The sequence below is a fragment of the Pinus tabuliformis genome, chromosome X (assembly GCF_031772625.1).
Source record: "Pinus tabuliformis cultivar Carrire ecotype Pingquan chromosome X, CPIR1, whole genome shotgun sequence".
Taxonomy (NCBI): Eukaryota; Viridiplantae; Streptophyta; class Pinopsida; order Pinales; family Pinaceae; genus Pinus; species Pinus tabuliformis.
This window is the reverse complement of record NC_142308.1, coordinates 722,473,982-722,497,510: the sequence shown is the minus strand read 5'-3', so window position 1 is coordinate 722,497,510 and position 23,529 is coordinate 722,473,982. Positions and strand designations below refer to the sequence as shown.

Genomic DNA, 23,529 nt, shown 5'->3' with positions numbered 1-23,529 from the left:
TGTGAGTATCAGTTTGTACATTCAAATCCCAGGTTACTAACCTATAGTTGCATGTTAGGGGGTGGCATAGTTCATCTAGGGTTTATAGTGGTAGTGGTTGGGATCAACCTTGTGTCATGCAAGTACAAGTTTGACCTAGTTGTCAATTCCTCTAATAAAAAAAATATTTATTCAAACAAAACTTTATCTGAGTACTTTTATTTAATATATATTTAAACATAGATATATATTAAATAAAAGTAATTAGATAAAATTTTGTTTAATAAAATTAAATTATTTTTTATCATAATAATTGGTAATTAGGTCGAGCTTGTACTTGCATGACATGGGATTGATTTTGACTACTACCGATATATATATATAGGATTAACAAGGTATACATTTTATATTACCATTCTTTTAAACTAAAGTAAAATATTAACCTATGTTATGGTTATTAAGTACTTTAATTCACACAAAAAAAATGATATTTTTTTATTATTTTTATTTTTTTGCGAAGTTGTTTATGTCCTCCAAAGATGACTATACGGTTAACTTTTGGCTTAAGAAATCATGATCCAGCGGTATCTAAGCTGTCAAAATCACTGGGGGATCGCACTTAGTCTACGCCACACCAATCCTTAACATCACTAGATTTTTACCCACAAAATTTCGAACTATGACTTTTACATCACGAAGTGATTTAACAATACACCCCATCATCATTTATTCCATGCCCCATAAACTAATATATTTTTATTTTATAAATTATATATATATATATATATATATATATATATATATATATATAATGTGAATTGTAGATTTTTTTAATTGATTAGTGTGATTCGTTAACTTTTATAATTAGATTGTGAAGTAATTATTTTTAGAATGAAAAACACATATATATATTCTTTTCCATTGTATCATTAATAGTATGCGTATGCCTTTTATGAAACTTAGTGGGTTATAATAACTAATTGTGTGGGAGATGGGCGTTATTTTCATTTATATCTATTTAAAGGTTTCATTCTTTTATTAATTAAATAAAACATAAACATAATTTTAAGGTAAATACTAGGTTTCTTGTAGTTAATGTTTTGCATAAACAAGTGCTGCATGCAGCCGGTAGTCCCTGCCGGGGTCTGCCAGAACAACACAATACAAACGCTCTGGTTAGTTTGACAAAGAACTAAAGTGGCTCTGGTTGGTTTGACAAAGAACTAAAGTGTTCAATTTAATGCGGAATAAAGAGGTTGGAGAAAGAAACAGTAAAGCACTTCTAAATAACCAAAGTGTTCAATTTAACGCGGAATCAAGAAGTTGGAGATAGAAACAGTAAAGCACTTCCAAATAACTAAAGTGTTCAATTTAACGCGGAATCAAGAGGTTGGAGAAGTTAAAATAGAATATGTAATCCAACTTTAATGCTTAGAAATGGATGCACAGTTACATCTCAATAAAGTATTCAAATTAAGTCTGCGTAACGGTTTACACAATTTAAAAGAGGATATGTCATCAAAGTACCTTCGATATGAATATAGCCTGCACGAATAAAGTTTAATGTGTTTACTGGGGAGTGGAGATTCCAAAAGAGTGATAACCACTTGGAAAACATCCAACCTGCTGTATCCTATTCTAATTCTGTTCCATGCATAGATCCTAAATATTGCGATGGAGCTCGATAAGAAAATACACAGGGAAGAGCTCTATTTCCTATATAGATTAATCTAATTCTAATTCTTTATTGAACATAAGTTTATAACAAGAACCAGTTGAAAGTGAAGCATTGCTGGGAGCTAGTATCTCCTCAAGAAGATTACTTCGGGGAACAGAGTGCTCTCATAGCCTCGAATCGCGGCTCTCTCTCGAGAAACTTTTGCTCACCATAGACTTTCATATAATCTTTTGAGACGAACTTTGGATAACTATGGCCACTTTGGGCATTCATATTATTAATGTCATTTTCATTTCCATTCTGCTCTGTCGCCTTCATGATCAGCTATGGAGCTGGAAACACCTCCGCATTGGTCGATGGGTTATAAAACGCTGCGACAGACTTTCGATTCGCGTCCTTCTTAGAAAGCACGTGATGCCACATGCTCTTACATTTCCCATTGGTCATCAGATGAATTGTATTCACGCGCAAACCCCATCATTAGTAATTAGATAAGTCATATATACACCGAAAAAACATATGATATTTGAATATATACAATTTATATACCTCCAGCTAATCACCAATGTCGATAATGATTGCGTGTCAAATGGGTTCGATGTCGAACCAAGTGCCGTCCTTCAGAGCTTGAAGGCCACCCACTTCATCATCTTGCAGTAGCAGAATGACTCCGCCAGCGTCCAAGTGGGGGCGCAACCCATCGACGAGTTTTGGCCTTGGGCATGGCAGGTAGTGAGCCATTTTTATGCCAAATAAAGGGGCTTTGGCGTCGCCATTGCCCCCTGCTATGGCTTCTTTCAGATAACCTTTCTCCAGTCCCAGATTTTCACATATTATATCTAATATTCTTTCTGCATTCTCTGCTCTAAACTTACTCCGGAGAATTAGCTGCTCGACACTCTCTGCTCTGAACTTACTTTGGACTCGGACAAGGCATTTGTAGACCACCGTGGATGCCTCTGCATATGCAAATAGCTGGCACTTGTAGGATGCACGACACTACATGCAGGACACGGAGAACAGGTACCAAAAACTTAGGACAAACTAAGTTGTGCTTTTAATAAAATGTTCAGTTCGGCAATATGAGGAAACTTTGGATAACAAAAACTTTTCATCTCCGAAAACTTTGGATATCTTATTTTTACCCCGAACATAATTTCTTGAAAGCTGCGAAGCCCGCAATAAGACTCCCAACTTTGTTGTCCAATCAAAAATTACATAATCAATTTTATATTATTTTCTAATATGAAAACTTTGGTTAAAGTTGTGATGCACAACGATATTTTTTGGTCAAAAAAGAGATTAATACGCGGTCAACGCACAATCGATCGCTAAGAGTCCCAGGCAGGGACTAATAAGAGGTATTGAATTCATGTTTTACTTTTTTGTCATTAGGTTTTTTTTTTAATTATTTTAAATGTAATTTTATTATATAATTTTATATGTTAAAGAAATTTAGTTTAAGTGGTATAGTACATGTTTCATGTTTTAAATTTGTCGGGTTCAAATTTTCAGAGAAACATTGTAAGTTAGTTTTTGTGGCATTTATGAAATAGTTGTTGTAAATGGTGAAATAGCGGCACTCATATATACAGAGTTATAATTTCACTAAGTGGAATGTACTCATTCTTGTTAAAAAAAGGTTATCAAATAACTTTATTGTAAAATGATTTTCACTCAAATTATAAATAATTCATTATAAAATAATTTTATTTGTAAAAATAACTTATTTTAAAAAATGAGATTATAAACAAGGTTCGAGAAAGAATGGACCTTTTATTTTATTTTTACTCGAAAACCTTATTGTGCACCCATCACCATGTGGGCCATCCTCTACCCACCATGTGGAACTTTACTTACATTTTGTGTCTTTCTTAAAAATGACATAACTTTAACATCCAGATTCTGTTTTCAGTGTCATTTTTTTTAACTGCCTTTTTTTTCAAGAGCTTTCCATCTAGACAATTAATTCTCCTTTTGAAATCATATTACCTGCATAGTTTAATATAGCTAGTCTAAGTAATCATTTTGTTATGAAACCAGCTCAAGATAAGATAGAAAAGATAGATCAACGCCTTAGAATTCAGCCTCTTCGAGGGGGCAACCTCCTTTACATTACATAAATGAACAATTTCTTGGATAATACAAATGACAAAACCTCCTTTCTATATATAGGAGTCTAAGGAGTCACAATATAATCCAGCCGACCTAACAATAATAATATAAAGCCACAAAAATAACAATAGAGGGATTCTATGGGGCACAGAAATAATAATATGGGGGTAATAGGGGCACAACAATATAAATAAGGGGTATAACTACAATAGTAATGGGGTAATCACTAGTATTATAGGGACCCAACATGCCCCTCTCCTTCAAAAAAGTGTTGTCCTCAACGCTTGAGTAGTTCTGGATACTTCTGCATAAAATTGTCATCCTCCCATGTGGAAGCTTCAGCAGATAAGTTCTTCCACTTGATAAGATACTCTGAAATTGATCGATTTCGTAGCTGTCGAGTTCTTGTTTCTGTGACTGCTTATGGTTCCAATATAATTTTTCCTTCCTCGTCAAGTTCTGGCAATATTGTTTGAACTGGGAGCTTGTCGCCTATAACCTTCTTTAAACATGAAACATGGAAAACTGGGTGCAATCGAGAAGCTGTAGGAAGCTCCAATTTGTATGCCATAGTACCAATCTTTTCCAACACCTTTTATGGACCATAATACTTTGGTGATAATTTATTATCCTTCTTAGCTTGCTTTAGGGACATTTTCTTATATGGTTGTAGCCGTAGGAATACCCAATCACCTACATCAAAACTTCTTTCACTGTGATGTTGATCTGCCTGTTGTTTCATTCTATTTTGTGCCAACACGAGGTTATCCTTTAAGAGTTGGAGGACTTGTTGTTGATGTTCGATGTGATGTTCCACTGCTTGAACCTTAGAATTTTCTCTTAAATATGATGTGATTGATGGTCGTTGGTACCCATAAAGTGCCATAAATGGGGTCATTTTTGTTGTTGTATGGAAGGAAGTGTTATACCACCATTCAGCCAGAGGCAACCATTTGACCCATTGTGTCTGTTTATCAGATACAAAGCAACGAAGATATCCTTCGAAACATTTGTTTACTATCTCAGTTTTCCCATCAGATTGAGGATGATAAGATGAGCTATGAGCTAACTGAGTACCCAGACAATAAAATAATTATGTTTAAAAATTTCCAGTGAAAATGGGATCTCTGTCACTTACAATAATCTTTGGGTTTCCATGTAGCTTTTGAACTGTTTCCATAAATGCAGTAGAAACTGTACTGGCTTTAAATGGATGTGATAATGCACAAAAGTGTGCATACTTGGTAAGTCTGTCAACTACCACCATGATGACACTCTTTCCCTCAGACTTGGGTAAACCTGTGATAAAATCCATTGAAACCTCCTCCCAACGTTGGCTTGGAATGGATAAAGGTTGTAATAGACCTGGTGTCTTAATTGTTTCAACTTTATTTTGTTGGCAAACCAAACATTCCGCCACAAACTTTTGAATATCTGATTTAAGGCCATCCCAAAAAAATTCCTTCTTAACCCTTTGGTAAGTTTTTAAAAATCCTGAGTGCCCTCCTAAGGGAGAAGTGTGCAATTCCATAAGAATCTTTTGTTTTAGCTGGGAATTCTTACAGAGGTATAAGCGATATTTGTACCATAACGAATCATTTTGCCAGCTAAATGTATCAGAAGTACTGGAATCTTGTTGTAGCTTTCGAATAAGTTCCCACACTTCTTCGTCATTCTTCCATTCCTCCTTTGCTTCATTTATCCAATCTGGTTGGATAATAGAAATGGCACACAACAATGCTTCCATATCCTCATCCTTTCTTGAGAGTGCATCTGCCACCACATTTTGCTTCCCTTTTTTGTAGATGATTTCAAAGTCATAACCCAACATCTTTGTGACCCACTTTTGTTGCTCTTCAGAGGATAATCTTTGTTCTAAAAAGTATTTAAGGTTATCATGATCCGTTTTTACCTTGAAGTGTCTTCCCATTAGGTAGGGTCGCCATTTCTTAAGTGCATGGACTATTGCCAACATTTCCTTCTCATAAATAGCTTTGCTTAAAAACTTTCCCTTGATTGGACAACTTTCAAAAGCAATGGGTCTTTCATCTTGCATTAGAACAGCACCAATTCCATTTCCTGAAGCATCACATCCCACAATAAAGGTTTTTGTGAAGTCCGGTGTAGCTAAGACCGGTGCTTGGCACATTGCCTCTTTAAGATGTTTAAAGGCCTTTGTTGCTTCCGGAGTCCATGAAAATGAATCTTTCTTCAATAATGTTGTTAGAGGTGCTGCTATTCTCCCATAATTCTTAACGAACTTGCGATAATACCCTGTCAACCCAAGAAATCCTCGCAGATGCTTTATGGATGTGGGGATTTTCCATTCCTTAATGGCTTTAATTTTGCTAGGGTCTACCTTAACTCCTTCATGAGATACAATATGACCCAAATATTCCACCTCCTGGACTCCAAAGAAACATTTTGATCTTTTTGCATATAATTGTTTCTCCTCCAATAGTTGTAGCACCTTGTCAACATGTTCAACATGATCCTTCCAAGACTTGCTATAGATTAGTATATCATCAAAAAATACCAACACAAATTTTCTAAGGAATGGTTTGAAAATTGAATTCATCAAACCTTGAAATGTTGAAGGTGCATTGGTAAGGCCAAAATGCATGACCAAAAATTCATAATGACCCTCATGAGTTCTAAATGCTGTTTTTGGAATGTCTTCAATCTTCATTCTGATTTGATGATATCCTGAACGAAGATCCAACTTGGTGAAGTAAATTGATCCATGCAATTCATCTAGTAATTCATCAATGACAGGAATGGGGAACTTATCTTTAATAGTGAGCTTGTTGAGCTCCCTATAATCTGGACACATGCGCCATGATCCATCCTTCTTGTGCACCAATACTACTGGAGCTGAGAAAGAACTTTGACTTGGTTGAATTATACCAGCCTCTAGCATTTCTGCAACCATACGTTCAATTTCACTTTTTTGGACATATGGATATCTGTACGGCCTGATGTTTGGAGGAACACTTCCTGGAATCAGATGAATAGCATGATCATGATCACGCATAGGTGGGAGACCTTTGGGAGTCTCAAATACCTTGGAATGATTGTCCAAGACTTTTTGGAGATCTGGAGAAATAGATGATTCCAATGTGGAAACATCTAGCGAACATAATTGTGCAATTACACCTCTTTGCTCCTTTTTTAGAAGCTTTGTCATGCCATTAGAGCTAATTATCTTTCCTGGTTTCCCTGCAATACCCCTTAATTCAATTTCCTTTCCTTCCACAGAAAATTTCATGAAAAGTTCTTGAAAATTAAAAGCTATTGTACCCAAGGATTGTAGCCATTGGACTCTTAGTACAACATCAGCACCTCCCATTGGAATGGAAAGCATTGGGCTAGTCAATACATATTCTCCCATGGATAGCTTGATATTATGGTACTTTCCAGAACAATTTATTGTTCCTCCATTTGCAATCATCACTTGACACTCTGGTGCTGGATATAGGAAGCAATTCAATTCTTTTGCTACCCTACAATGAATAAAATTGTGGGTGCTTCCTGAATCAATCAACACTATTACCTTTTTCTTCTTGATTTGTCCTTCTATCTTGATGGTTTGAGGAGTGGTAATTCCCGCCAATGCATTACAAGATATGGTCGGATTTATTTGTTCTTCATCTAGGCTTTGTTCCTAGAATATATTCTCTTCTTTTGACCTTTCTTGCTCCTTTTCTTCTTCCTCTTCACAATCTATGTAGAATAATTTCTTCTCAGCACACTTATGACCTTTTGTGTATTTGCTATCACAATTGTAACAAAGCCCTTTTTCTCTTTTTTCTTCCAATTGTTGTGGTGTCAACCTTGTAGGTTGTGGAAGACTATGGGAAACAACACTTCCGTCTTTATAGTTGTGAATGGTATGCTTCCTAGTTGCCATAATTTTGCTTTCCATTTTTCTTGCTAACCTGAATGCCTTCTCTAATGAATCATGTTCCCAAAGGCACACATCATGTTGGATATTATCCTTTAAAGACCCTATGAACACATCAATCCTATGCTCCTCTGGAATATCTTTTACCCTTATGTTCAATTTTTGGAACTCCTCAATGTGCTCCATTATTGAACCCTTTTGTTTGAGACTTATCAATTGGCTAAAAAAAGTGTTGCTTTTTGTATCCTCATAATGTGCTATCAATTCTTCCGTAAAAATTGCCCAATTGATAAATTGTTTACGAGAACAAAGCCATTGATACCATACAAACTGATTTGGTTCCAAATATAAAGTTGCCATACGTACCTTTTGTGTGTTTTGCACATTATTGAGATCAAAGAATTGCTCCATCTGTAATATCCATGTGGCGGGATCCTTGCCATCAAACTTCCTCATATCGATTTTTGGAATGTGGTGATTCTTCGATCCAACATTAGCGTCTATGGAATCATGATTAACATTCCTTTTGTTCTCATCATGAGTTTCCTTTACCACCTTTTCACCATTAGTAAGTATTTCTTGTAGAAAATTAGTCAAATCTGTCTTCAAATCTGCCATGCCTGTCTTCAAATTTGTGTTCAAATCTATCTTCAAATTGTCCATCTTAGCTTCCATGCCATTCATCTTAGCTTCCACGCCATTTATCTTAGCTTCCACGCCATTTATCTTAGCATTTGTTAACTTTTGTGAGCTTGATATTTGTTGCACTTGTTCTTGTAATTTTGATATATCATGTAGCATTTCTTCCTCTTCTTCATGAGTCATGCTAGAGCTTTCAGGTTCCTTACTAGGTATTTGCATTTTCTTTCCTTGGGGCATCAGTTACCGATAATAATTCTCTACTATTCCCTTTGAATTCCTTGAAAATAAATTTTCAAACCAAGCTTAAGCAAAAATTTAAAAAAATCTACACACCTTTTTTCACTTTGTAGGAGCTTGATATTGCCTCTGATGTATCTTTGTACTTTCCAGTCATCTAGTTCTAAACTTGTGACCTGTGGTAGATCTCTGTGTCCTCTTTCCAATGCCACAAGTCTGACCCAAATTGGATTCTCCAAGGAAGAGTTATGCGAAATCTCCCACAGTGACTTGATTATAGACTAGTTCAGTAGAGCTAACTTGTACGACGTGCTGCGAGTCACTATTTCGACCTTTGGAACTAAAAAAACACCCACAAGAAACTACAGTCCGTCCTCTTTCTGTTCCTTTTTTCAAAATTTCAATCCGATCCTCAGAGAGAAAGTTATGACGATTTTCCCCAGGTCACCTGTTTTGAATGTAATTCAGGAGTCTGCAAAAAGACCAACTTCCTCAGATCATATCTCTGAAAATATCGCGTGAAATGCTTTGAAATTTAGACCCAAGGTTCAGCGCCAATTCTTCTCAAATGGGTTTTTTTTTTGCGACTTCTGAAACGTCACAGAAAAAAAGTTATAGCGAAAATGCCACGATGACCTGTTTGGAGCAGCGAAACCCTAGAATCCAAAGCTCTGATGCCAAATGTTATGAAACCAGCTCAAGAAAAGATAGACGAGATAGATCAACGCCTTATAATTCAACCTCTTCGAGGGGGAAACCTCCTTTACATTACATAAATGAACAATTTCTTGGATGATACAAATGACAAAACCTCCTTTCTATATATAGGAGTCTAAGGAGTCACAATATAATCCAGCCGACCTAACAATAATAATATAAAGCCACAAAAATAACAATAGAGGGATTCTATGGGGCACAGAAATAATAATATTGGGGTAATAGGGGCACAACAATATAAATAAGGAGTATAACTACAATAGTAATGGGGTAATCACTAGTATTATAGGGACCCAACACATTTGCTTACCCATTCAAAATATTTCTCATGGAATCCTATATGGAAGACATATTATGAAGTAGAGGGCTCTAGCACATTACCTTGGGAAAAGAAAATGCCTCATTGAGGACTCAAATAAAGCCAAATATAATAATAAAAATGATGAAGCATATGGATTAATCAGAATGTCTATGTATAATGATTTATGATTTTACTCAAGAAGTTGACAAACCCAATAATGCTTGGAAAAAATTGAAAACCATATTTAGTAAACAAGTTGAGATTCAAGCCCACCAACTAAAAAACCAATTGATTTCTTTAAATCCTAGTGATTTCTCTTGCATTGAATATTGTCCATCTAATTTCAAACACATATTTTTACTTGAAGAATGTAACATACCAAAGAAGGATGATCAATGTATATATGTTATTCTTTCTAAGCATGGTATTACATATTCTATTTTTATATTTATTTTTCACTCCCCCAAAAAAACTCTAAGCACTACTTACAAAACACCCACTCTTGAAGCCTCTTGTGATTATTTAATTAGAGAACAACATAAGCTCGTGAATCTTAGAGTGATCAACATTATAGGTAAGACCAAATCCATATAAATTGTTCAATTTCCTTAGTACATGTGAATGAAACATATACCGCAAACTTCTCAAGTAATTGTTGCATCTGGGCAAAGACAATGGAGCTCCGCACTGAAGCACTGCAAGGATTAGGCTAGGGTTTGACTTTGCATTGTCGTCACTATTGTTTCACTCACCATCACTTGTAGAGTGGAACCATCACTGTGACGGTTAAAAGATTGTTGCCTACCTCAACACCAGTCCGTTACCTCTGATTTTGTTTTTGTCTGCAACTTGTCAGAATGGATATTGATGTTGTCGATTATTCAGTTGACCTGAATCCCTACGAGCCTATTTGGTCACTCCCTCATGCAGCGCTAGAAGTGTCAGACTTTGGACCACCATGTGCACCTCTACTACCATCTATCCTTGCAGATCTCAAACCTTTTGTAGCCTACCAACCATTCATTGTTCTCTCCACTACCTCTCCAGGTCTTGACTGTCCACCTCTTTCACCTGCCACTCTCAATCTTTTGGTCTCCTGCACAGCCCCCTCCCCATGTTTCGATCTCCCTTCACCTAATGCAGCCCACCAACCTTCCTTGTATGCCCATCCCTCTTCGTTATGGTTTATACACGCTAGTAGATTTCCTGTCCCACCTTCGAATCCATTCTCCCATCCTAACCCTACCCTGATCAAGAGCAGTCATCTATCCTATCCAGTTGTTTTGACATTCTGACCATCAATCCTCAAAATAGTCCCTCTCCCCATAGGTTGACTCATAAGGCTCATATGACCCCTTTTGGGACCATCTGACGACACCCTGATCCGGCAAGACGAAGAAGAGCAAGTGTGTCAAGGCATCTGGTAGGGACCTCTCTCTCTATTTTGGGGAAGGATTCATTATGGGTAAAGTGGTGCACATAGTGAATAGGGTCCTTATGGGTCGTGTTAAGGGCTGAACATATACCGCATCACTCCTTTGTCTGTAGGCTATGGAGATATGGGGAAATTTGATTAAGGAACTCCCAACTATCACCACATTGGCGCAAGGATGGTTCACTCTTAGTTTTCACAGGGAGGACTACACCGAATGGATTCTATCCTATTTTTGGCATATCAAAATGGCTCATGTGCTTCTAAAGAGATGGAGCCCTCTTTTCGATCCAGAGCGAGAGAAATTAGGCGTTGGACCAATTTTGGTTCGCTTACCTGGGCTTCCATTGCATTTATGGTTGGAGGATATATTTACTCACATTGGTAATGCCCTAGGAACTTATTTGAACCATGATAAGTCCTATATCACACCAGGTAATAAATCATTATCGCGCATCTTGGTTCACCTTGATACCAGGGAAGGACTGGAAGAGAGGATCACACTGCATTGGAAACATTTCACCCTTATACAAACTCTTGATTATGAAGGGGTGCCTTTCAGGTGCAAAAGGTGTCATAAGGTTGGACATATTTTCAAAGATTTCCCTTTAGGATCTTTGGTAGCATCACCTTCTAAAGGTACAGATGCTCCTAGACCCGAGGCTTCTACAGTGGGTGACTAGTCTCCTCGCTCTACCCAACTGTATGCTACAGTTGGGGACTCTACTCAGCCGACCTTTTCTGTCTCTCTGTGGCCTCCTTCTCTTCCCATGATGGGATCTCGAGTTGTTGCCGCAGCCACTCTCTCCTCGTGTAGTCTTTCTCCACTATGTTCCTTTGTTTCTTTATCTTGCACATCACAACATCTACATGTTGCATTTTCATCCATTTCTTGCATGTCAACATCTCCCCTCACTTGTCCCTTGCACCTACCTAACTTGATATTTTCTACTACGCCACCTACTATTACCAGTCCTTCCACCATCCCATATCTGGAGCCCTCCACTTCATCTCGTCTTACCCATCCATATAACCTCTGATTTTGGATATCCCTCCCACCTAAGCCATCTGGGATTGGTCTTACTCCCCCTCCTAAATCCACCAAGATCTCTTAGGGATGCCCATCATTGATCTCAAGAGATATTATCCTTGTTGGAGTAGATGTGGCCTTAGGCAGACAATCCACTATTGACAGGGTTCTTAGAGAAAAGAACACCCTTTCTTGATCTCACCCATGAAGTGGATGTCCTTCAACTGTAGAGGGTTTGCTAGCCCTACTAAAAAATTAGCCCTTAAGAGACTTACGTATTCTAAGCTAACTGATATCATCTATCTACAAGAAACCTAGGGAAGGCAGAACAGGTCATCCCGGTTCTGTTCTCTATGAAGGCAGGTTAGTGTTTTCATGCCCTTGATGTCAATGGTCGATTAGAGGGTATTTCACTTGGTATCCATACCCTCTCTATCAAAATCATCACAACCTAGGGGGGTTATGGATTTATAGGAATGGATATATACTCTTCGGAGATGGGTAGGGACTTCCAAATAATTAATGTATATGCACCCTATCTAAACAGAGTCGAATTTTGGAATTGCTTAATTCATTTTTGTCTGACTAATTCCAACAATCTTATCATGGGAGGGGATCTAAACTTCACAATTGGTCATGCGGAATCTTGGGGAGATAATGCACATCTTGATCCTCTATCTGATTTTATGGAGCAACTTCTGTAGCAACACCATATGATTGATACTCGCATGAATAAGAAGCAACCGACATGGCGCAATTGAAGAATAGGAGAAGTTTATCTAGGACGAAGATTGGATCATTTCCACATCAAGGAAAAATTGCTTTGCACCCTGTCAAACTACCAGAAATGGGTAGGATCTCAAGCTATCTATGACCATTCCCCTATCTACTTGGAATTAACTGGCCCATTTGAAAAACTCGGGGTAGCATTCAAATTCAACTCAACTTTCCTGATGGATCCCACTTATCATAAATTGGTCACTGATTATTAGAGAGTTCACCCAACCACTCTGGGGTGGACTATGGTAGAGGGTTTTTGTCACAACCTCATTGAACTTAAAATCCTATCCATACAATGGGAAAAAACCAAGGGCGCTCGGGATGATCAGACACTATTCACTATTGAGGATAAGCTGGCTGATATTTTGGACGAACAGGGACGGGGTTTCATCTCAGAAGAAGCTAAACATACTCTCACTGATCTGTAGGCAAAAAGGTCAAAAATACTTAAGGAATGAGAGGGGACTTGGAGACTTAGAAGCAGAGCAATATGGATGAAGGATGGGGATGACACTACTAAATTCTTCCACAACTTCGCTAAAGGCAGAAGGGATTGTAATACTGTTTTGAATATGCCTACTAAACAAGGTCAATTTTCTCATACTTTTCATTAGCTGGCTCATCTGGGAAACTCTCACTTTCATCAGCTTTTCATGGCTCCACCTTGGGCCTCACTAGCTACAATTATCTGCATTGCAAATCTCTTCCCTCGTTTTGTTGACCATGATGCACCAGAAGACCTCACCAAGCCAATGACTATGGGGAATTGGAAAGTACTCTTAAATGATTCAAAAAGGATAAAAGTCTTGGACCTAATGGATGGACAGTTGAATTCTACCTAGCCTTTTTTGAGATCATTGTTCTAGACCTCCTTAAGTTTGTGGATGAATGTAGACTATTGGTTCGTATGTATGAGGCTATAAATTCCACCTTCATTTACCTCATTCCCAAGGTATATTCCCCGCAGTCCTTCAGTTACTTCCGACCCATCTCCCTCTACAATTTTCTATACAATATTATTGCCAAAATTATTACCAATAGTATCAAACCTATCCTCTTTGCCAATATCTCTTCTGAGAAATTTGCTTTCCTACACAACTGAAAAATTCATGAGACCATTGGTACTGCTCAGGAAGCTTTCCATTCCATTAATTTGAATCATTTAAAAGGATCCATTCTCAAAATTGACCTCTCCAAGGCATTTGATAGGGTCAGATGCCTATACCTAAGAATTCGCCTCACTAATTTAGGCTTCCCACACACTTTCATCCAATGGATTATGTTTTGCATTTCCTCTGTCTCTTTCAGTGTTCTCATCAATGGTTCTCCCTCCAATTTCTTCCATACTGAGAGGGGTCTTAAACAAGGGTGCCCTCTTTATCCTCTTTTATTTATGCTCGTTATGGAAGGGCTAAGCAGATTGATTCTGCATGAAAGAAGAGAAGCGTGCTTACAGGGTCTCAAGATCATTGATTAGCGTACAATACCTCATCTCCTATTTGTAGATGATGTGCTTATTTTCCTAAGTGGAGGCATTCGGGACTTCTCCATTTCTTATGATATCATGTTACTTTTCAGTGTTGCCATGGAGATGGAAATAAACGGGCTAAAGTCATCCCTTACATTCTCTGCATGATCTCCACAGGAATACTGACATGCATATCAGAAGTTCTCTTTTCAAAGTCACCTATTGGAAGATGGACATAAATACCTAGTGTTTCATATCAAATCCCATGGGTACAAAATAGCGGACTGGATCTAGCTAGTGGCTAAGGTGGAAAAAAGACTTCTAAACTGGAATTAGAGATTCTTATCCAGAGCAGGGAGATTGGTACTTATTAAATTTGTATTGGAAACTACACCAGTTTACAGGATGTCCTTGGCATGGATTCCACGAGGTATACTTTCTAGAATCCAAAAAATCTACTGAAAATTCCTATGGAATGGGGCACAAGGAGGGGAAGTTGTTTTCCTCGGTAAGATGGAGTCGCATTGCATTTCCCAAGAAATGGGGAGGATGGGGCATAAAATATCTCCCAACTTTTGCACATGCTCTAGCTACCAAAATGGGATGGCCCATTTTTAAATCCCGAAGTCTGTGGTCAAAGGTGATTTTATATAAATACATTTTGCCACTTCACATTATGGAATGGATACAAATCCCTACTTGGCACAGACAAGGAATTTCAATCATCTAGAGAGTTGTTCTACATACTCTTCCCACCATCAGGAGCGACCTCACTTGACGCATTAATGCAGGCACGTCAATTTGCATTGGCTTAGACCCATGGACTGGCTATGGTAATATGTATCGCCTTCCACCTGATCTCATTGAATTGCTTAAAGATAGGGGCATCACAACGATTTCACACATTGTGGATTTGGATAACTCCACTATTTTTATGCAGGCTTGGAAATCAGCAGCCTATCTTAGCATCCCTGACTAGTGGCTACAATAATGGGAGGGCTGCATCATTTCTTTGATTGAATCACATGTCCGCATATCAAATGATGAAGATGAGCTCATCTGGGCACCTATTTCTCTTAGAGTATACTCCCCCAAGGAAGGATACCCCACCATTCACACGGCGCACAAGCCACCTGCTTTGGAAGGGTGGTGGAGATCACTTTGAAAACTTAAGGCATCCCCACGAACCCAACTTATTATGTGGAATGCTATCATGAATAAACCACCCACTAGTGTAAACCTGATGAAACAATCCCACTATGGTCGGACCTGGTGTGTCATTTGGCAAGAGGTCGAGGAATCGAATGAACACCTCTTCCTACTTTGCCCATCTATTATCCACATTTGGGAACAAGTCTTCTCCTCTCTGGCAATCACACAACATTGGGTTGGGCATAATATCTTGGAGCATGGAATCAATGGTGGGTTGGTTCCACTAATATGAAAAATCAAAATCTCCCGCTGATTATCTGTTGGTCTATTTGGTTAAGTAGGAATCATATCATTTTCAGCAACATGGAAATTTAGTGGCCATTAGTTATTGAATAGATTATCAATGCCTTTCATGAGGTACCCGATGATGACCATCCTCCACCTGCTCGAATAGTAATACCTGAAGCCATCAACCATAACCAACCTTGGTCCTACTTTGATAGATCTGCCCAAGAATAGGGATGTGGGGGGTGGGGGGATTTTATTGCACCTATTCGACAACCATTTTTTTTGTATCCATATGGGTTTGGTTGCTGGTACAAATAATTTTGCAGAACTAATCTCTCTCAGACATCTATTACATTTGGTCTTGGCAAATGATTATAGACAATTAAAGATTTTCGAGGATTCCAAAATAATCATAAATTGGTTCAATAGCACATCTACATGTCATGTGTATTCACTCAGAAACATTTTGGATGAGGCCATGCATCTAAAATCACAATTTGAACACATTTCTTGTCTACATATTTACAAGGAGCACAATTAGGTTGCAGATCAACTATCCAAGGAGGCCTCAAACCATCCTAGAGATCTATGGTTAATTCAAGAACAGAGGGAAGCAGATTATTTTCAGTATTACCACAGGCCTTACATCGATCAACTACAACAGAGGGCCAATAGGCCCTAATTTCTCAGTATTTTTCAGTACATATCAGCTATCTATGCACTATATATTTTTTATTTGTGTATAAAGTATTACTGAATAGTGATTGTATACCCTCTGTGGGTAACTTATGTACAAACTTATATTTTTGAAGGCCATGTCCACAGCATACTGTATATGCCTACAGGCATTTACAACATGTACTTTTCTAAATTAATAGAAAATTATGATTTTTCCCCGAGGATCAACATTATAGGTACATCTAACAAATCCTTGGTGACAAAATAGAAGGATAAAATCAAGAATATAAAGAAAAAAACATCCTCATGACAATAAGTAAAACAAATCTTATTGATCCATAAACTATTGTTTATATTCCACTGGATAGTTTGTCACAACAAATATGATAAAAGTATACTTAAAAATATGAAATCTACACTAAGAGGGTTTATTTCTCTTTAGATTTCTCGATCTATAGATTATATTTTATTTCATATGCATGCAAATTATAATTATGTATAAAATAGAGAATAATGAAATAAAATTCACAAACCACAATTGACACAAGATATATCTTGGAAACCCTTTCAGGAGAAAACCCAACTAGAAGGTGAGGTTGCTATGTTCTCTTTCTCTAAATAGGAACATGGATGCAAGTGAAGAGAAGTGAGGTTTGTGGCCCATGGGCTACTATAGTGCACAAATCCTCTTTATTTCCTCCCTCCCTATCCCTCTCAGCTAATCTACTCATCTATGAAACAAGATGCACTTGAAAAGAATGGAACCCCTTTTCCTCCTAGTGGCCTGGTTATAACAACACAATTGTTTACTAGTGGTTAAGTTTGACTCCAAATTTTAACCATAGTTACAATATGGACTCTTGTAGATTATTCTCCATCATGGTCACGTGGCTAGCCCATTTCGATGAGTAATATGGGCTAATGTGGCATCCTCTTGAATTATGGTGGTCAAAACAAGGTCAACATTTGAGTGGCATAACTTTTGCATATGGACTTTGATTCATGCAATTCTTATTTTGTTGGAAAGGTATTTGTGTGTAGAATAAGAAAAAACATGTGTACACTTAAGGGGAAATGTTTTACCCCCAAAAAAACTCCAGTTGATGCCACAAAATGCTCTTAAAAGGTTTTAGACCCCAATTTTCACAACTAGGTATCACTAGTAAAATTGATCTTGTAAGTTGATTCCTCGCATTTTTACACTCTAAAAGAATCTAGATGGATGATAAACAATATAACAATCCAATCTAGATTAGTTATAAACCCTTTTAGCCAATTTTTACTCCTAATTGTGTCAAAGGAACAAAATCAAAAAGTGGGGAGACTAAGAGACATTGTAATTTTGGGAAGATGATCATCCAGATTCTAAATGTTTTTAAGAAGGTGGAAGAATTAGAATCAACAATGAATAATCACAAAATCAAAATTGATTCTTCTTCTTCTAACTCTTCTTCTTAAGGATGTGCACTTTCTTCTTTTGGCCTTTCCTTCAATGCAACATATTCTTATGGTTAGCTTAATGATTATGAAGCATCTAATGATATGGATAAGGATAAAGCCAATTTTTCTTCTCTTAATGAATAAAACACCAAAAAAATACCTATTTGTGATTACCAACCTCTCGATGTTATAGGGTCTGGAATAGTTCAACTAGATTATTGAAATTTTAAAGATGTGTTATGTGTTCTAAATCTCTCTTACAATATTTTATTAGTATATCAAATCATTCATCCAAGTGAAGATAAAAGATTGTAGTTTTACCTTGGCAAGTTGTAATTAAGGATTTAAAAGATACTAGGCATGTCCCAGCAACTAGAGTTGTTGATGACATTACCAAGTTATATATATTTGACATCTTCATTTTCATAATTTTGTATTACTTATAGCAATGACTTGAACAAACTTTGGCATGCAAGATTTAGTTATCTAAACTATCACTCTTTGCAATAGTTATGTAATTAGAATATGGTGATTAGTCCTTCCTCTTGTTACTTGTCGAGATGTTGTTTGTGTCATTTATGTTCTTGGCAAACATCACTAGGAAAATTTTGATAATCATACCTCAACCCCCTTGTAGTTTGTTCATATGGATTTGTATGGTCCAGTTCCTTCTCCTTCATTCTTTGACTTCAAGTGCTTCTTAAATTTTGTTGATTACATCACAAAACATATTTAGGTTTACTCTTAAAATTTAAGAGTGAAGTTTTTGGTTTCTTTTTGTCCTACGATGGCCTTGTGGTAAAAAAACTAGATATATACTATAAAAGTTAAGAATTGATAATGGAGGCAAATGTGTTCACAAAAAATTTACAACTTACTCCACTACATAGGTCATTCAAACACAATACGCTATTCCATATACACCACAAGGATGGTGTTGTTGAGGCAAAGAATTTCACATTAAAGGAAATGGAAAATTATGTGATTCAATCTATGGCATTAAGTCCTCATTTTTGGGTTGAACCCATTAATTGTACCAATTACATAATTAATCACACTCCCATAAAATATTGGAAAAATATAACACTAGAAGAAGAATGGAGTAAAATTAAAGGAAATGTAAGCCACTTCTATGTGTTTTGTATTGAAGCATGGGCTCATATTCTTGACAAGAAAAGAAAAGCATTACATCCTAAAGTGAGAAGTGCATTTTTGTTGCATATTGTAAATATGTTAATGATTATAGATTTCTTCAACCTCATTTCAAAAAAATCATTGTGAGGAGATATGTTATTTTTTATGAAGGTTTCTTAATCTATGAACCTAATTTGACATTTGTGCCATCTTCATCCCATAATCCACCTTCGAAATATATCCCATCTTTTATTCCAAACTTTTATATTATGGATTCTACTATGGTTTTGTCTTATGATGATGATAGCAAAGATGATAATCCACTTTAAATAGCTTTCCTTCCTTCAATTGGGTATATTAAACATGAACCAACGCCATTACCATTTCTTCCCAAATGGATTTGTACAACATGAGAAGCAATTTTGATCCTATATATCAACATCATACATGTTCATAGTTTTGGTGAGTTTCCTCTCTTTGGGTTCAAGTTATAGAGGGTCGTGATTGAAAATACATGTATAATTTATAGCCATCCTAATTGGGACACAAAAATCAATGAAGAATATCATTCCTTAATTGTGAAGAATACTTGAGATCTTGTACCTCTTCCAAAAGGAAAAAAAAAAATGATGTAAATGGGTATATAGATCTAAGGATGCGATAGATGGAAGTGTTGAAAGACATAAAAACTCATTATTTGCTAGAACATTTTCTCAAAGTGAAGGGATAACTATACTAAAACATTTTCCCCTATATCCAAAATGAGTTCCATCTACCTTGTTCTAGCCTTTTGCACCTTACATAAATGGGAGGTAAAATAGATGGATGTTAAATATGCCTTCTTCTGTAGGGGTTTGCAAGAATAAATTTACATGGAACAAACTCTTGGATATGTTTAGAATGATATCCATGTTAAGAAAGTTCATCATGCTTGGTATGATAAAATGAATATCTTTCTTCTTGACATGGACTTTTATAGATGTTCTTCTAACACCAATGTCTATATAAAGAAAGTATGTAAGAATCTTATTGTTGGGAAGGTGTTCTATTCATCGCATGACTATCTACATGTGTTGTACATTTCAACAGGCATAATAGTAGGGTCACAGGGAGTGGAAACCCATTGTGTGGGGGTTTGTGGGTAGCACCCCTGAAAATATTTTGTTGGGTAGTTTTTTTCATCCATTTTTGGCAGTTTTCTGCACATGATTTTCACTTTTAGCAGTTTTTTGGCACATGGTAGCTCATCCTATGGTTTTGTAATTATGATTAAGGAACTATGGTTGTCTTATAATATAGGGTAAATGGATTGGTAGTTTATGGATGTCCTGAAATATACATATTGTATTGGAACACTATAAAGCAAGAATATATTCAAAATTCTTTCTATTTTTCCTAGTTTTGGTTTTCCAAGGTAACATTTCTATGTTAAAGTGTTTGCATGTCATTGCATATTTTTTTATTTTATTAAGAATATGTTTGTAGTAATTAACTCTAAAAGTTTAATGCCTACACTCATAATGTGTGTGATTTATGTTGATAACCTTATTTTCACTAGTAGTGACCCAAAAAAAAAAAAACCATGTGAAATCAAACCTTATGAAGAAAATTAAAATGACAGACCTAGAATATTTGCATTATTTCCTTGGGTTTCAAGTATTGAAAATAAAGGAAGAAATTTCCCTTTCATAATTTAATTATGCATTTGACCTTCTTCACCACTTTCATATGGAATGTTATAAACCAACCTTGTCTCCCTTTTAGTCTAGAGTCGTACATGTTGCCACCTAAACTACGCCCAATGTAGATACAACTTTGTACCATCAATTAGTTGGTATATTTTGTATATAACTCATACCAATCTTGATATTTCCTGTGTTATGTCTCTTGTATCTCAATATATTCAAACACACAATGAGAACCATTGGAAAGTAACAAAAAGAAAACTTAGGTGTATTCAAGGTGCAGTTAAGTTTGGAATACCTTACAATTTGGGGGGGGGGGGGGACTCCTTTGTTGGTTAATTTCATCAATTTTCATTCGTACAACTTTGATGGTCAAAAGTATACTATTAATTATGTTTTCATTATTTTTTCTAGACTTGTCACTTGGGCTTGTTTCTTTAGTAGAAATCAAGTTTCAACGAATAATTAATGCAAGTCAAGAAGCCATGTGTCTTTGACAAATCCTTTCAACATTTGGATTCTAACAAAAACATCCGTCCACACTCTAGTGTGACAATAATAGTGCCATCAACCTTGTGAAAGATCTAATTCATCATTAGTGCAACAAATACATTGAGTTACACAAGCATTTCATCATAAAGTTTAATCAGTATCGCATTCTTAAAGTGTTATTTTTCCCTATAGAATATCAAGTTGTAGACATGTTCACGAGGTCTCTTACAACAACACATTTTTCGAAACTCCTAACTATTTGTTAATAAGGGGGGATATTGATTTTTCCTTGATGCTTTACAATCTAATCTATGTATAAAACACAATCACAAACACACTAAAAGTCCACAACACAAGTACTTTTCATAGGAGAAAATGTACAACAATGAATCAATTTAGTACATAAAAGAATTTGTCAACCCAAAACTTGTTATATTACAATTTTAATACAACAAACATATGGCTCCCATACAATGGATCATGGCCCTTACAATTAGACTTTATACAAGGAGAACAATGAAGGCTTGATATCAACAACTTATGACATTCAATCTACCCTTGAACAAGACACACTTGACTTACTTGGTGAAGGAGCTCTAAACTAAAACACCTCACATGTCCTTTTCCCCCTCTATTGTTGTTCACAAGTACTTATGCTACTCTAGAATTGCTTGCATCTTCAACTAATCAAAATGTATCTAATAGTCCATTGGCTCCACCAAGGGTCATTGCACATATGCCAACAAAATCTACCATCTAATAATACCTCAACTACTTAAAATGATGTTGCACATAGGGTCTTGTTGTAGCAGCTACAACACCCTCCAAAATTTTGGCATGAATCCAATTATGAAGCCTTCCTTGGGTTTTTCCTTGATGTTTGCAAGCACTCGAGCTCATCCCATGAACCCATGTCGAGTCTTTGCACCCTCCTCGCTTAACCATTCATCAGACATTTTTTGCCATGTTGGTCACAATGTCATGCTTGCAACCAAGTTATTGTTATTCATAAGGTCCGTCTTCATGTGTACAAGTTGTATTCATTATGTAAACACCCATTGCACTCACACATTAATTTGTATGCATTTTCGCGCAAATGTCGTTGCAGTCGTTCAACGATCTATCACAAGTGTAGCACTTGTCGCTCGCACCGTCGCTCAGTCACATTGAGTGCATGTTGGCTTAATGGTTCGAGGAATCTTGTCATCAAGACATGTTGAGTGTGTGTTCACAAGTTCATGCATGTACGAAGTCACTCATTAACACACTTAGTCATTTTTTTGAAGCCATGTCGACCAGACCAACCCTAACAATCAGACCTCCGATGAGCTACACTGCATAGTTTAAGCCCTTAGTGAACATGTACTGTTGTCCAGAATTACGCAGAGCTTGAGGCTGCCTCCCAGGCAGTCTGCGTTGCAAAATCCTAGAATCGACTCAACCAACTATCACCCAGAATAATGCAGAAGTTTCCCAGCAAGCCATCTCAATTTGTGCTACCCGCAAGCACATCAACCAAGCCTCTAGCTAGTCAACTGAAGAGTTTGACTGGGTAGTGACCCCAAGCCTCGCTCCTCCAAAAAATTGTGCAGAAGTTTTCAAGCATACCCACTTGCACTGACTGAAGAAACTATGCATGCATGTCAGACAGACAGCCTGTGTCTATCATTGTACTTCCATAAAAAATTGCACAGTTTCTCCATCCAGTCACCCTGTTAGTCAACATGTTTCTCACCCTGAAAAATGTTCAGCTTTCATGAGCATTCTCCCATCTTCCCAGAATTCTGCTCAGCTCTGAAACTGCGTAGGGATGTCCAGCGGGCCAACCTCCCATCTCTGCACATTTTTTCCAGCAGTCTCTCGTACCCTGGTGCTAGCTCCCAAAAAAATTAGGCAATTTTTGTTAGTAGCCTCCCGTAGCCCACTGCTAACTCCCTTAAGAAATTGCGCATTTTTTGCTGTTGGTCTCCCCTTGCTGCCTATGCTATCTCCCTGAAAAAATTGTGCAGATCTGCCCTCCAGCCAAGCTAAATCCCGTGGATAGTCACTACTGATCCGGATTGCCCATCTCAGCCTCCCAGTGACCTTTGCATAGTTTTCTAGGATAGTGCTCACAGCCCGCATCTTGGCTTGAAATCTGCCTTGCACAGTTGCATAGCCTTGTCATCTCTCCTGGTCACCTGCATCTGAAAGCAAATGACAATGCATCAAGGTAGACTAGGAGATTTCTAGATTTGATTTCATCTCATCATTAATGATTTCAAATATAGGTACATGGATGAGGCATGGCACGACGACGAATAGGATGAACAAGAAGCACATGCAAGGAGACTTGTTCGTGAATGGATGAACACATGAAGCATGCCAAAGTACAAGC

At 37.0% G+C, this 23,529-nt stretch overlaps 1 pseudogene; it reads right to left on the bottom strand.

The window, feature by feature from the left end:
* Window positions 1-1,528: 1,528 nt before the first annotated feature.
* On the bottom strand, window positions 1,529-23,276 carry LOC149141989 (1-aminocyclopropane-1-carboxylate oxidase 1 pseudogene; annotated as a pseudogene).
* Between the last annotated feature and the right edge of the window lie 253 nt (window positions 23,277-23,529).